The sequence below is a fragment of the Salmo salar genome, chromosome 11 (genome assembly GCF_965601325.2).
Source record: "Salmo salar chromosome 11, fSalSal1, whole genome shotgun sequence".
In the NCBI taxonomy this organism is placed as follows: domain Eukaryota; kingdom Metazoa; phylum Chordata; class Actinopteri; order Salmoniformes; family Salmonidae; genus Salmo; species Salmo salar.
The window spans coordinates 113,285,730-113,302,192 of record NC_138301.1 but is presented as its reverse complement, the minus strand read 5'-3'; positions in this window follow the sequence as shown (position 1 = coordinate 113,302,192).

The following is a 16,463-nucleotide window of genomic DNA, read 5'->3' as shown; positions in this document are numbered from 1 at the left end:
AGACTTAAGATTTCCCGGGGTAACAGTGTAAGAAATAATACATAAAAAAAAATACTGCATAGTTTCCTAAGAACGCGAAGCGAGGCAGCCATCTCTGTCAGCCACCTCGCTTTGTTTGATCCCAACAATTATAGTAAAGCAAATATACTGTGTATGTTTGTGTGTGTGTGTGTGTGTGTGTGTGTGTGTGTGTGTGTGTGTGTGTGTGTGTGTGTGTGTGTGTGTGTGTGTGTGTGTGTGTGTGTGTGTGTGTGTGTGTGTGTGTGTGTGTGTGTGTGTGTGTGTGTGTGTGTGTGTCTACCTGCATTGTAAACAACATGGGTCTTCAACTGTTCCCACTAGGGAAATACAAACCACTCTTTCTCTCAGTCTGTGAAATAAAACAAATAAAACTTAGAATAGTGACCCTCTGAACTACCAGATATCTACTTGGTATACAGTACAACGGCTCTGGGTGGTTCTAGAAGAGAGACCCCCTGAACTACCAGATATCTACTTGCTATACATACTATGGCTCTGGGTAGTTCTAGAATAGTTACCCTCTGAACTACCAGATATCTACTTGGTGTACATACTATGGCTCTGGGTGGTTCTAGAATAGTGACCCTCTGAACTACCAGATATCTACTTGGTGTACATACTATGGCTCTGGGTAGTTCTAGAATAGTTACCCTCTGAACTACCAGATATCTACTTGGTGTGCATACTATGGCTCTGGGTGGTTCTAGAATAGTGACCCTCTGAACTACCAGATATCTACTTGGTGTACATACTATGGCTCTGGGTGGTTCTAGAATAGTGACCCACTGAACAACCAGATATCTACTTGGTGTACATACTATGGCTCTGGGTGGTTCTAGAAGAGTGACCCTCTGAACTACCAGATATCTACTTGGTATACATACTATGGCTCTAGGCGGTTCTAGAAGAGTCCCTTAGCGTTCGAGGGTTTTTTTCTCCTCTGTGTTTATGTCTCTATAAATCTCAAAGGAGTTTATTAACAAAATGATTGTCTCACACAGGTAAGACAGAGACAGCTAGGTGAGTATTGAACACTGGTTAAATAGAGACAGGTACCGTAATTTCCGGACTATAAGCCGCAACTTTTTTCCCACGCTTTGAACCTCGCGGCTTAAACAATGACGCGGCTAATATATGGATTTTTCCTGCTTTCAATTTTTTTTTCTTAAAAAAAAACACATTCTGTGATGTGCTCAGTTTTTTGGCAGCATGTTACAAGCCATGTTTCGTTAAAGCATATTTATTTTTGTTACAAGCCGTGTTTCGTTAAAGCCTATTTATTTTTTGTTACAAGCCGTGTTTCGTTAAAGCCTATTTATTTTTGTTACAAGCCGTGTTTCGTTAAAGCCTATTTATTTTTTGTTACAAGCCGTGTTTCGTTAAAGCCTATTTATTTTTGTTACAAGCCGTGTTTTGTTAAAGCCTATTTATTTTTGTTACAAGCCGTGTTTCGTTAAAGCCTGTGTAAAGTTCATTTGTTTCAATGTACCAGTAGGCACCTGCGGCTTATAGACATGTGTGGCTTATTTATGTTAAAAATATATATATTTTTTTTAATTCTGTTTTTATATTCAGGTGCGCTCAATAGTCCGGAAATTACGGTAGGTGAGTATTGAACACTGGTAAGATATAGACAGGGGTGGCAGCGTAGCCTAGTGGTTAGAGTGTTGGACTAGTAACTGAAAGGTTGCAAGATCGAATCCCTGAGCCGACAAGGTACAAATCTGTTGTTCTGCCCCTGAACAAGGCACTGTTCCTAGGCCGTCATTGAAAATAAGGATTTGTTCTTTAACTGACTTGCCTAGTTAAATAAAGGTAAAAAAAGGTAGGTGAGTATTGAACACAGGAAGATAGAGACTGGTAGGTAGTCTAAGTGTCTACGAGCGATATACAACTGGTGCAGTGGAACTAAAACGGTTCATGGTGTTCTGTGTAAATCTCAGGGTCGTTGACAGATAGCTAATGGTCAGTCAGTACTGAGATCACTAGACCTTGGGCTTGCTGTTACCCACCTGGCAATTTATAATGGTCTAACAAGACAGACAGAGTCTGGGTTTCATATACCCTGAGGGAAGGGTCATTTAACTATCCCTAAGGGAAGGGTCCTTTATTTTTCACGGAGGGAGAGCTCTTTATCGATGAGGGAAGGGTCCTATATCCCTGAGGGAAGAGTTCTGTATCCCTGAGGGAAGGGTGTTTTATCCCTGAGGGAAGAGTCCTATATCTCTGACTGAAGGGTCCTTTAATTATCTCGGATAAAGGACCCTTCCCTTTGGGATAAAGGACCCTGCTTTCAGGGATGATGGACAAGGTGGAGGATACAAACGTAGTGCTCTAGTCAAAAGTGATTAACTATGTAGTGTGCACACAAGGACAGATGTTCACAGGAAAAAACAGGGACATGAAGTGAGTTCAGTAATGACTCTGTTCACAGCAGCATCCAGTAGACATTTTACATTTACATTTAAGTCATTTAGCAGACGCTCTTATCCAGAGCGACTTACAAATTGGTGCATTCACCTTATAATATCCAGTGGAACAACCACTTTACAATAGTGCATCTAAATCTTTTAAGGGGGGGGTTAGAAGGATTACTTTATCCTATCCCAGGTATTCCTTGAAGAGGTGGGGTTTCAGGTGTCTCCGGAAGGTGGTGATTGACTCCGCTGTCCTGGCGTCGTGAGGGAGCTTGTTCCACCATTGGGGTGCCAGAGCAGCGAACTGTTTTGACTGGGCTGAGCGGGAACTGTGCTTCCTCAGAGGTAGGGAGGCGAGCAGGCCAGAGGAGGATGAACGGAGTGCCCTTGTTTGGGTGTAGGGCCTGATCAGAGCCTGAAGGTACGGAGGTGCCGTTCCCCTCACAGCTCCGTAGGCAAGCACCATGGTCTTGTAGCGGATGCGAGCTTCGACTGGAAGCCAGTGGAGAGAGCGGAGGAGCGGGGTGACGTGAGAGAACTTGGGAAGGTTGAACACCAGACGGGCTGCGGCGTTCTGGATGAGTTGTAGGGGTTTAATGGCACAGGCAGGGAGCCCAGCCAACAGCGAGTTGCAATAATCCAGACACAGGGACATGGAGAGTTCAGTAATGACTCAGTTCACAGCAGCATCCAGTAGATACAGGGACATGGTTAGAGTTCAGTAATGACTCAGTTCACAGCAGCATCCAGTAGATACAGGGACATGGATAGAGTTCAGTATTGACTCAGTTCACAGCAGCATCCAGTAGACACAGGGACACATTTGTTTACATCCCTGTTAGTGAGCATTTCTCATTTGCCAAGACAATACAAAAAACCTACAGGTGTGGCATATGAAGGCGCTAATTAAAGACCATGATCTTCACAAAGGCCACTCTAAAATGTGCCATTTTGTCACGCAACACAATGTAACAGATGTCTCAAGTTTTGAGGGAGGGTGCAATTAGCATGCTAACTGTTGGAATGTTCACCAGAGCTGTTTCCAGAGAACTGAATGTTCATTTCTCTAGCCCTGCTCAGTCATGTGAAATCCATAGATTAGGAACTAATGAATGTATTTAAATTGACTTATATCCTTATTTGAACTGTAATTCAGAAAAATATTAGAAATTGTCGCATGTTGCTTTTATATTTTTGTTCAGTATATTTCATAAGATCCCTGGGTGACCCTACTGTAAAAAAAGTTGCTTTAGAAATATACAACAGTATGTCGTTCGCCCCTGACTTTTTCATTTCTTCAGAAATTGGCTTTACTAACAAAACCAGAACAAAACTATGTCCTTGTAATTCCTCACTACTCAGACACAGACACTAAATAGGAACTAGGTAGAAATGGGGAGCCTGGGGCGAGATCAACACAACGTCAGAATTACCATCAAATATGAGGAAGAAGTCATAGTTATGTCTTCAGCTGTCACTAAATGTGGAAAAAACAGTTAGGTTTAAATGTAAATCAGTTGGTATAAACAGATAGACCAATTTATTTAGCCCTTTTACAGGAAACCATATTAATAAGTGAATGAAGCAGAAGTGAAGTTGATGGTAAATAGTTCAGGCTGGTGTCTGCATTCGATAAGAGATGTAAGGTGTAAACTAAGCCTAGGGAAGCACGACAGACACAAAGAGGAAATGAAGGGTGTGAAAACAACAAGTATTTTGCACGCAGTTCTCAAGCGGCCCTTACCGACTGATTCCGACTGTTGTTTTTACCCAAATGTGTTTGCCAAACCTTTATAGGTTGTTAACGTTTCATAATTGCCTGAAATAAAATAAAAACGCACATGAAAGACGTATTTCAAATTGTGGGCCGATGGTTATTATAGCAGTTCATTTACAGGTGAAATGTCTGTTTTGGAATGTAGGGAATCCCCTCGAAGGCATTTTGAAATGGGCTCCCCAATCTCTAAATCCACCCCAGCATACATGGGTGATGATAGAATCTAACATTTGACCCACTAACATCTGGTTATCAACTCAGAAAACCATCGTACTACTTACATCATGATCAGACCTTGGCCCTGTCCAGAAACAACCCCGGGGTAGGAAGAAGAACAAGCTTCTACCATATGAAGTTAGGAGACAGAACAACAGTTGCAATTTAATAAGAGGTGCATTTTATTGTAAATAATAATGGAAAATCAGTTTACCTATAAAAACATCTACTTCAACCCCAGCCCTTAGACAGCATGCTTACATCTCTCTCTCAAGTGTGAGTCTATGCTGTGCATCACTGAGTCAACACGTGGTAATATTTTTTGGTGTGGCCATTTTGAGTAAGTCTTACTGATTCAAAGAACAGCATCAGTCCTGAAAAGAGCCAGTGTGGATGTAGGCTTTTATTCCAGCCAGGCAGTAACACACCTGATTCAACTGATTTCTAAGTGTAGCCATTATCAATCATCATATTGCTTACGACTATACTGTCTGTATTGCTTACAACCTATTTCTTACAGTGGTAGAATGGCTAAGATAAATTCAGGTTGTGTAAGACAAGACTTAGGGAATCAGAGTCAGTTATCAACTCAGGTTTTTTTTTCATGAAGCAGCAGCAGCAGCAGAGTATAGTTCCTCCTATCAGAAGCAGAGAAGCGGCCCACCTATTAAATTCAGCTGAGAACGTAAGGTTATTACTCCGCAGGAAGTTCTCAGGGTCCGAGTTTTGTGTCATGTCAAGGACAACCAAGAAGATCAAGATCAGGTGGATGAGACCGGCCAGGATGAAGAATATTCCGCCAAAGATAATCACTTCAGCTTTAGACGTCTTCGTATTCCTCTGGGTACAGTTGGTGAACTTTGTTCCTGAGATGGAGAATATCATCCCTAGCAACCCTATGAAAATGGAGAAGTAGCTCATCTGAACCTGACTGACCTCTCTGTTCTGTGGAAAGTCCATCACTCCCGATAAAAACAAAGCACAGGGCACTACGGAGACAATCCATCCTATGACTCCCATAGTGATGCCCATGATCTCCATGCCCATTAGCATACTGGCACCCTGTGAGCGTCTCTCTCTCATACACCTGCACTTCCTGGAAGAACGAGGATGTGACTCAGAAAATAGAATCCAGAACAGAGGAGATGTTACACTTCCAGAGAAGATCCTCGATTCTACAGGCCTACAGCTTCAGTCTTTGCAGGTAAAGTTCTACAACAGCAGATTGTTCAACATTATTTTCTCACAGACATTTGTTGCAGAGATCTTCTGTGTGTCTAGAGATGCCGGCCAATCAGAAGCCCTCTAGGGGTGCTTGACATAATCTGCTGCCATGGAAACACAACCTGTGCAGATGTGGTGAAGTCTGTGGTTGTTCGTTTCAAGAGGACTTTATGTGGTTGTGAGTTTCTAGTCAAGCCTGTTTCTACCCCAGCTGTTTTGTTGTTGCCCTGGCAGAACTATGCAATATGGCAATATTGCACAAGATCCCCTGAAATTCTTTGAAGTCTATGAAGCTTAATTAAATTCTGTGCATTTATATTGAAAAACACTGGTCTATGGTAACAAGATCATATAAGACACTAGTGATGGAATTTCAGTGAGTTGTTAAGTTGGGAATGTCTCTCTTAAGGTAGTAGTAGCAGCTGCATCAGACTATGGTCCCACCACAATATGACACAACTTCTCTATGACCTGTTGAAGACAAAGCTGTTAGCAGGAGGTTGATTGAGTGGCCGTTGAGTCTGGCTGGTTCCTCTTGAAGATGCAGCAGCAGAGTTTGGTCCCTCCTATCAGGAGCATGGAGCCAGACCACCTATTAAATTCAGTCAAGTAACCCAAAACACCAAAATGATCCAGCAGGTATGGGATATTCTGTATCATGTAATGGTCAACCAAGAAGAGAGTGGTGAGCTGGAGGAAAGCAGCCAGGATGGTCCTGTTACTCCTGATGCAGTTACAGCACTTGGTCCCAAAGATGGACCCCATCACTCCTAGAGTTCCCAGGATTGTGGAGATGGAGATGATCGTCATCAGAGCCCATATGACCCCACTGGTGAGTCCATAAGAAACTATTATACAGACAACACAGGGCACTAGGGAGACTATCCATCCAAAGGCTCCCAGAAACATGACTCAATCTCACTAGGTGGGCAGGAGCTGCACAGTATGACCCCCATAACCAGGAGCAGGGCCGCTGCCTCCCAGCAGATGTAGAGCGAGACCCCCAACTCCCCCAAATTGTGCTGGCCATCCAGTAGACAGGAACGAGCACCAGGATTACAGCCAGGATGAAGATCTTTCTGGAGATGGTCATTACTTTGGTCTTGGACTTTTTGTTATTGATGTACTTGTGCACTTGGCCTTGACTATGGAGACTCCCAGAACCCAGAAGATGATGGTGATGATGGCCATGGCTCTGACGGCCTGCAGGTTCTGGGGTAAGGCCAGCATGGAGTCGTTGACCTTACACTGCATCAGGTCCTAGGTCAGGTCCCAGGTTACATGAGAGGTGACAATGTTGTAAGGTCTACACCTGTTGTATTCGTCACATGTGACAAATTAAATTTGATTTGAAGGTAGCCACTATGCACACTGGCTCAAATAAATTCCATCACTAGTGTCTTATATGATCTTATGTTAACATAGCCCAGTGTTTTTCAATATAAATGCACAGAACTGAATTAAGCTTCATAGTCTTCAAAAGGTTTCAGGGGATCTTGTGCAATATTGCCATGTTGCTGTCTTCTGCCAGGGAAACAACTTATTCGTTCAGATGTGGGGCAGTTTGTGGTTGACACACTCGGAGATACTAGTGACATTCAGTTAGATTGAAACTACATGCTGAGAAATGAACTATACAATAGACTAAATAGACTAATGATAACAGTTTCATAAACATGGTTGAAATAATTCTACACAATGACATATTTTTCTGTCAGAAGGTCCCAGTCACTGACTGTAGGCTTGTGGATAACGAGGTGAACATAAACAGGAAATGCACGGCAGCAACCAGGAAACACTTTGCAGCCAGATACGTTTTTTATTTGAGCATCTTTATTAACAGGATTAAACAATCTGTCACGAATCCCACCGAAGGTGGCTCCCCTGCCTGCTCGGGCGGCGCTCGGCGGTCGTCGTCACCGACCTACTAGCCGCCGCTGATCCTTTTTTCCTTTTCGTTTGGTTTGTCTTATTGGTTGCACCTGTTCCTCATTTGTCTGTTGATTTTGGTTGTTTAAGCCTGGTTAGCCCGCCCAGTGTTGTGCGGGATTATTTAGCGTCAGGTTGTGTTTTTTTGTATTTGGATGTGCTGGCGATCTACTACTGTTCTATTTTCATGCATGCTGTGCACCTGTTGTTTGGGCACTTTGCATTTTTCACGCCCGTTGTGTTGGCGTCGATCGTGTTGTGTTTTTATTGAATAAACACACAGTTCCTCACCTCTGCTCTCTGCGCCTGACTCCTACCACCACTCCTAGCAACGACTGACAGAATCCCGCACCAGCTATGGAGTCAGCAGGAGCAGCCTCCCCTCCTCTCCCATCGATGGAGGAACGGGTCCTTCACCATACCACCATCCTCCACCGAATCGGCTCAGCGATGGAGCAGATGATGGAGAGGATGGACTGATGGGAGAGGAGTGGCCTCCCTACCGCATCCCCAGCACCAACTCCTCCTCCACCATCTACCCCTCCACCGACGTCCGGACCCGGAGCCCTACGCCTGGCTCTCCCCAGGGAGTACGATGGAGCGGCGGCGGGGTGCCAGGGGTTCCTGCTACAGTTGGATTTGTACCTGGCCACCGTTCATCCAGCTCCCTCCGGAAAGGAGAGCGTAAGCGTCCTCGTCTCCTGCTTAACGGGACGTGCCCTGGAGTGGGCCAACGCAGTGTGGTACGGCCCAGACTCGGCAAGGGATCACTACCCTGAGTTCACCCGCCGGTTCCGGGCCGTGTTCGACCACCCAGCAGAAGGCCGGGCGGCGGGTGAAAGGCTGTTCCACCTGCGTCAGGAGACGAGGAGCGCACAGGACTTTGCTCTGGAGTTCCGGACCTTGGCTGCTGGAGCGGGGTGGGACGACAGGGCCCTGATGGACCACTATCGGTGTAGCCTCCGGGAGGACGTTCGCTGTGAGCTAGCCTGTCGGGACACTACCCTGTCGCTAGACGAACTAATCGACATGTCCATTCGTCTTGACAATCTGCTGGATGCGCGCGGGCGTCCAGACGGGGCCCTGTTGGTTCCACCTCCAGGTCCTCCAGCTCCCATTCCTATGGAGCTAGGGGGGGCCGCGTCCAGGGGAACCGGAGGAGGAGGCTCCCCTTGTATCCAGTGTGGTCGGAGAGGACACACTACCGACAGGTGCTGGGGGAGCTCCTCTGGGAATCGGGATGGCAGGCGGAGCACTCCTCGTCCATCTCAGGTGAGTAAGCACCAACCTCACCCAGAGCTCCCTGTTGGTCACATGTTCGTTTTAGTAACTTTCCCCTTGTTTTCTCCCTCTTTCCAGCATAAGGCGCTAGTCGATTCAGGCGCAGCTGGAAACTTTATGGATCGTGGGCTCGCATTAAGGCTAGGGATTCCCCTGGTGTCATTGGACCAACCTTTCCCCGTGCACTCCTTAGATAGCAGACCATTAGGGTCAGGACTGGTCAGGGAGGCCACGGTGCCACTGGACATGGTAACGCAGGGGGATCATGGGGAACGGATTAGTCTCTTCCTCATTGATTCTCCTGCGTTTCCGGTGGTGCTGGGGATTCCCTGGCTGGCCAATCACAATCCCAATATTTCGTGGAGACAAGGGGCTCTCAGAGGGTGGTCAGAGGAGTGCTCAGGCAGGTGTAAGGGAGTTTCCATCGGTGCGACAACGGTGGAGAGTCCAGACCAGGTTTCCACTGTGCGCATTCCCTCAGAATATGCCGATTTGGCTATCGCCTTCTGTAAAAAGAGGGCGACCCGATTACCACCTCATTGACGAGGGGATTGCGTGATAAATCTCCAGGTAAACGCTGCACTTCCCAGGAGTCACGTGTACCCATTGTCACAGGAGGAGACGTTGGCTATGGAGACATATGTCACGGAATCTCTGAGACAGGGGTATATTCGGCCCTCCATGTCACCCGTCTCCTCGAGTTTCTTTTTCGTGAAGAAAAAGGATGGAGGGTTGCGTCCGTGCATTGATTATCGAGGTCTAAATTCCATCACAGTAGGGTTCAGTTACCCACTACCTCTCATCGCTACGGCGGTGGAATCATTTCACGGCGCGCGTTTTTTCACGAAACTGGACCTCAGGAGCGCGTACAATCTGGTGCGTATCCGGGGAGGAGACGAGTGGAAAACCGCATTTAGTACCACATCGGGCCACTATGAGTACCTCGTCATGCCGTACGGGTTAAAGAATGCTCCAGCCGTCTTTCAATCCTTTGTTGACGAGATTCTCAGGGACCTGCACGGACAGGGGGTGGTGGTGTATATTGACGACATCTTGATTTATTCCGCCACCCGCGCCGCGCATGTCTCCCTGGTGCGCAAGGCGCTTGAGCGACTGCTGGAGAATGACCTGTACGTCAAGGCTGAGAAATGTGAGTTTTTCAAACGAGCTGTTTCCTTCCTGGGGTATCGCATTTCCACCTCGGGGGTGGTGATGGAGGATGACCGCGTTAAAGCCGTGCGTAATTGGCCGACTCCGACCACGGTAAAGGAGGTGCAGCGGTTTTTAGGGTTTGCCAATTACTACCGGAGGTTTATCCGGGGCTTTGGTCAAGTTGCTGCTCCCATTACCTCACTGCTGAAGGGGGGTCCGGCGCGCTTGCGCTGGTCAGCAGAGGCGAACAGAGCGTTCAGTCGCCTGAAGGAGCTGTTTACCGTCGCTCCAGTGCTGGCTCATCCGGATCCCTCTTTGGCATTCATAGTGGAGGTGGACGCGTCCGAGACTGGGGTGGGGGCCGTGCTATCACAGCGCTCGGGCACGCCACACAAACTCCGCCCGTGCGCTTTCTTCTCTAGGAAGCTAGGGCCGGCGGAGCAGAACTATGATGTGGGGGACAGGGAGTTGTTAGCTGTGGTCAAGGCTCTGAAGGTGTGGAGACATTGGCTTGAGGGGGGAAAGCACCCTTTCCTCATCTGGACTGACCACCGTAATCTCGAGTACATCCGGGCAGCTAGGAGACTGAATCCGCGTCAGGCCAGGTGGGCCATGTTCTTTACCCGTTTCCGGTTCACCATCTCTTATCGGCCAGGTTCACTGAACACGAAGGCCGACGCACTGTCCCGCCTATATGACACCGAGGAGAGGGCCATCGATCCGGCTCCCATTCTTCCGGCGTCGTATTTGGTAGCTCCGGTGGTATGGGAGTTGGACGCGGAGATCGAGCGGGCGTTAAGGTCGGAACCTGCACCATCGCAGTGTCCGACAGGGGTTCAGTACGTACCGCTTGGTCTCCGTGATCGATTGATTCGATGGGCCCATAATCTCCCCTCTTCGGGTCACCCTGGGATCGAGAGGACAGTGCGGAACCTGAGGGGGAAGTACTGGTGGCCCACCTTGGGTAAGGACGTGCGGTTTTATGTTTCCTCCTGCTCGGTGTGCGCTCAGAGCAAGGCTCCTCGACACCTGCCTAGAGGGAAATTACACCCCCTTCCCGTTCCACAGCGGCCGTGGTCACACTTATCAGTGGACTTCCTCACTGACCTTCCCGTATCACAGGGGAACACCACTATCCTGGTCGTTGTTGATCGGTTCTCGAAGTCCTGTCGTCTCGTCCCGTTGCCCGGTCTCCCTACGGCTCTGCAGACTGCGGAGGCCCTGTTTACCCATGTCTTCCGGCACTGATCGGGGTCCCCAGTTCACGTCCAGAGTTTGGAGGGCGTTCATGGAACGTTTGGGGGTCTCGGTCAGCCTGACCTCGGGTTTCCACCCCGAGAGTAATGGGCAGGTGGAGAGGGTGAACCAAGAGGTGGGTAGGTTTCTAAGGACGTATTGCCAGGACCGGCCCAGAGAATGGGCGAGATACGTGCCATGGGCAGAAATAGCCCAGAATTCTCTACGGCACTCATCAACCAACATGTCACCGTTCCAGTGCGTGTTGGGCTACCAGCCGGTCCTGGCTCCATGGCACCACTGCGGTGGAGGATTGGGTGCAGCGCTCGAAGGACACCTGGAGAGCCGTCAAAGACGCACTTACAAAGGCGAGTGGACGGCAGAAGAAGAGCGCTGACCAGCACCGCAGTGAGACCCCTGTGTTTGCACCAGGGGATCGAGTCTGGCTCTCGGCTAGAAACCTGCCACTCCGCTTGCCCTGCCAGAAGCTGCGCCCGCAGTGTGTAGGGCCGTTTAAAGTCCTGAGGAGGATAAACGAGGTGTGTTACCGGTTACAACTTCCATCTTACTACCGTATTAACCCCTCGTTTCATGTGTCTCTCCTCAGGCCGGTGGTGGCTGGTCCCATGCAGGAAGGTGAGGTGCCGGAGGTTCCTCCCCCCCCGCTGGACATTGGGGGGTCCCCGGCGTATAAAATACGCGCCATTCTGGACTCCAGACTTCGGGGGCGGGGCCTACAGTACCTAGTCGACTGGGAGGGGTACGGCGCGGAGGAGAGGTGCTGGGTACCCAGGAGGGACATTTTGGACCCTCCACTACTGAGGGAGTTCCACCGCCTTCATGGGGATCGCCCTGCGCCTCGTCCTCCGGGTCTCCCTCGAGGTCGGTGGCGGCGCGCTGCGGGAGCCGCGCGTCAGGAGGGGGGTACTGTCACGAATCCCACCGAAGGTGGCTCCCCTGCCTGCTCGGGCGGCGCTCGGCGGTCGTCATCACCGACCTACTAGCCGCCGCTGATCCTTTTTTCCTTTTCGTTTGGTTTGTCTTATTGGTTGCACCTGTTCCTCATTTGTCTGTTGATTTTGGTTATTTAAGCCTGGTTAGCCCGCCCAGTGTTGTGCGGGATTATTTAGTGTCAGGTTGTGTTTTTTTGTATTTGGATGTGCTGGCGATCTACTACTGTTCTATTTTCATGCATGCTGTGCACCTGTTGTTTGGGCACTTTGCATTTTTCACGCCCGTTGTGTTGGCGTCGATCGTGTTGTGTTTTTATTGAATAAACACACAGTTCCTCACCTCTGCTCTCTGCGCCTGACTCCTACCACCACTCCTAGCAACGACTGACACAATCAACCTCTGATTCAATTCTTTCTCTACTTATAATCATCCCATTTTAAAGAAACTTTAAGAGAAGTATCAATACGGGTATAGGAAATCAGTGAGGAAAGAGTGAGAATATGTCCCTTTATTGCAGTCTCCTCAGGAACTTCTCCTCCCAGTCTAAATTAACTGAATATTTGAACACAATATGTCATAAACTCCTCTTTGACCTTTCAAAGACAAGGTGGAACAATAACTATGTTGCTTTCACACCTATCTGGTCCCTTCCAATATTCTAACATTGAACACAGTGGAGGCTCCTCAGTGGAGGAAGGGGAGGACCATCTTCCTCAGTGAAATGTCATAAAAATGTAAATAGTGAAACATTAAAAAAGTTATCCTTTTTAGATAAAACTGTTTTAAATATATTCACGTCACCAAATCATTTATTAACATACACTGTTTTGCAATGAAGGTCTACAGTAACGTCAACTGCTCTGTCTGGGGTAGCACCATGGTGTAGCCGGAGGACAGCTTCCATCCTCCTCTGGCTACATTGACTTCAATACAAAACCTAGGAGGCTCGTAGGCCTCATCCCCTTCCATAGACATAAAGGTATTTATCCATCCAATCAAAACTTTTGCTGTATGAATAGACCTGTTGTCCATCCAATCATAGAATTAGGATCAGAGAATGAACCTCGTGAGTTGTATTGGGATTGTGCCACAGAGCATTATGGTGGTTCTGTGTTGAGAAGCTTGGTGACATTGTTGGATGGAGATTAAGAGTGAAAAGTGATAGTTGAGCATTTTTTTTATTTTATTAAATTCAAATGATTTTTTTCAATTTACAGGAGAGAGGAAGTATATTATAAATAGTTTTCCTGGTTTTAGAACTTTATTTTTGTGTCCAGTTTGTGCAATTTATTTAAATTTGCCTTGTTAACTTCAGTAGCTAGCTAGCTACCAGCATGAGTGTGCAATTTTCTCCGCCAGAATGGTAGAATGGCCAACTCTGGTCGAAAGGTGGGTACAGTGACCCGAAAACATCAATCGTTCAGCTGGCAGCATATAGATGCCTACATCAGATTCAAGCTTCTGAGAAAAAGCTGCGTCGATCAAGACGAAGGTACGGCAGCCGGGAAGACGGAAACCCCAACAGATTTACCACGTGAACCTGTTGTCGTGTCTTTGACTATGCCGGATTAAGTGATGTGACATGCTATCCTATAAAATCCTTTCCCTGTAATTAATATCACCTGATTAGCTAATCATGTAAATGTAATTAACTAGAAAGTAGGGACACCACGGAAGAGTGTTTATAGAGCCGTTATCTTCCGAATAAACTCTTAAAGACAGTAATATTTTACATCGATAGCAGTCCATATTAATCATCACCTTATTTTCAGTCTCATATGAAAGTTGTAAATTCTTGGTTATCTGCACGAACCCTGGCTAACAAGTTGAATCAGCAATACAAAAATTGGGTTTAATTATTTATTTACCAAATACCTAACTAATCACACAGAATTACATATACAAAGAATACAAATTATGTCATACAGAAAATGTCCCTTGTGGACGGAACCTGTATGAGGCTTGTTAACCTCTATGGGCTAGGTGGGACGCTAGCGTGCCACCCGTGGTGCACTCCATCAACAGCAGGTGCATTTCAAGAGCGGCAAATTTGAATCCAAATAAATGTCAAAATTCAAATTTTTCAAAAATACAACTATTTTACACCATTTGAAAGATAAACATCTCCTTAATCTAACCACGTTTTACGATTTCAAAAAGGTTTTACGGCGAAAGCATAAATTTAGAGTATGTTAGGACAGTACATTTACAAGAGTTGTGTGTAATGTTTTGTCAAGTCAAAGACAGGGTCACCAAAACCATAAAACCAGCTAAAATGATGCACTAACCTTTTACAATCTCCATCAGATGACACTCCTAGGACATTATGTTAGACAATGCATGCATTTTTAGTTCTATCAAGTTCATATTTATATCCAAAAACAGCGTTTTACTATGGCATTGATGTTGAGGAAATCGTTTCCCTCCAATAACCGGCAGTCAAGTCAGCGTCACAAATTAAATAATTAAAATTAGAAAACATTGGTAAAATATTATATTGTCATTTAAAGAATTATAGATTTACATCTCTTGAACGCAATCAACTTGCCAGATTTAAAAATAACCTTACTGGGAAATCACACTTTGCAATAATCTGAGCACTGCGCCCAGAAAAATACGCGTTGCGATACAGACTAGACGTCATGTTGGGGAGATCTAAAATCGAAAATACTATGTAAATAATCCATTACCTTTGATTCTCTTCATCAGATGTCACTTCCAGGTATCACAGGTCCATAACGAATGTAGTTTTGTTCAAAAAAGCTCATCATTTATGTCCAAAAATCTCCGTCTTGTTAGCACATGATCTAAGCCAGCCGGACTTCTCGTCATGAACGAGGGGCAAAAATATATTTCCGTTCGTTCAAACATGTCAAACGTTGTATAGCATAAATCATTAGGGCCTTTTTTAACCAGAACATGAATAATATTCAAGGTGGACGAATGCATACTCTTTTATAACGTATTGGAACGAGGGTACCCAACATGAACTCGCGCGCCAGGTGTCTAATGGGACATCATCGTTCCATGGCTCTTGTTCGGTCAGATCTCCCTCCAGAAGACTCAAAACACTTTGTAAAGGCTGGTGACATCTAGTGGAAGCAATAGGAAGTGCCAAAATATTCCTAAGCCCCTGTGTTTTTCAATGGGATAGGTTTAAAGTCAATACAACACATCAGGTATCCACTTCCTGTCAGAAAATGTCTCAGGGTTTTGCCTGCCAAATGAGTTCTGTTATACTCACAGACACCATTCAAACAGTTTTAGAAACTTTAGAGTGTTTTCTATCCATATATAATAAGTATATGCATATTCTAGTTACTGGGTAGGATTAGTAACCAGATTAAATCGGGTACATTTTTTTTATCCAGACGTGCAAATGCTGCCCCCTAGCCCTAACAGGTTAAACAAAGAGAGGGGGTTGGGCTTGAATGAAAGAGCGGGAAGACTGAGGAACAAAGGGGGAAGCTATGCTATCGTAAATACAGAATCTTATGCATTCTAAATTACTGCCCATTTGGAAAAGGAAAATGCAATACATATTTACTCTGAGCTGCGCTTCGGTAGGTTGGTCGTAGATGCTGGCCGTGTTGGCCTACAGAGATCTTCCTGTCTTCGGAAGAATGTCTCTGGTGGTAAATTGTATACATTGTATTATCTTCGTTGTGTGTTAGACTGGATCCGTCGTCCGTACTTTCCTAGCCCACGTTTACAGAGGCCGCTGCTAACTCAACGGCTAGGAAGTATCACTTCTGTAGTGAATAAGAATTCAAAGTTCATACCATTCGCAACCAAAGCTCACGCCGAGGTTGGCTTAGTTCTGTACTTGACATGTGAGTCCTTTTAACGCAGAGGCTGCAGACCTCACGTACCCTGAACAGGCTGGTTACATTTTGTCACTGGCTTATATAGTGGCGAGGGGAGAAGGGTGTGTTTCATCGTTTATAACCCCTGTCTCTTCACAGGGGCGGGCCACTGATTGGTCAGGGCTCTTTCCTTATGAAAACCCAATTCTCTCAATTGGAAGCTAAAATTACATTTAATCTCCAAACAAACAGTTTCAATATCAAACATTTAAATTGCACAACAATTCCATGTGAATCTGATAACTAGAATGTGTAGACTATCCCAGGTACAGTTTATGTCGTCCTCTCATCAGTCATAATGTCTCAGATGACAACCGAACTGATATCCATATCTCATCCTACCCTGCCTTTCTAAGGTCTTCGAAAGCCAAGTCAACAAACAGATTACCG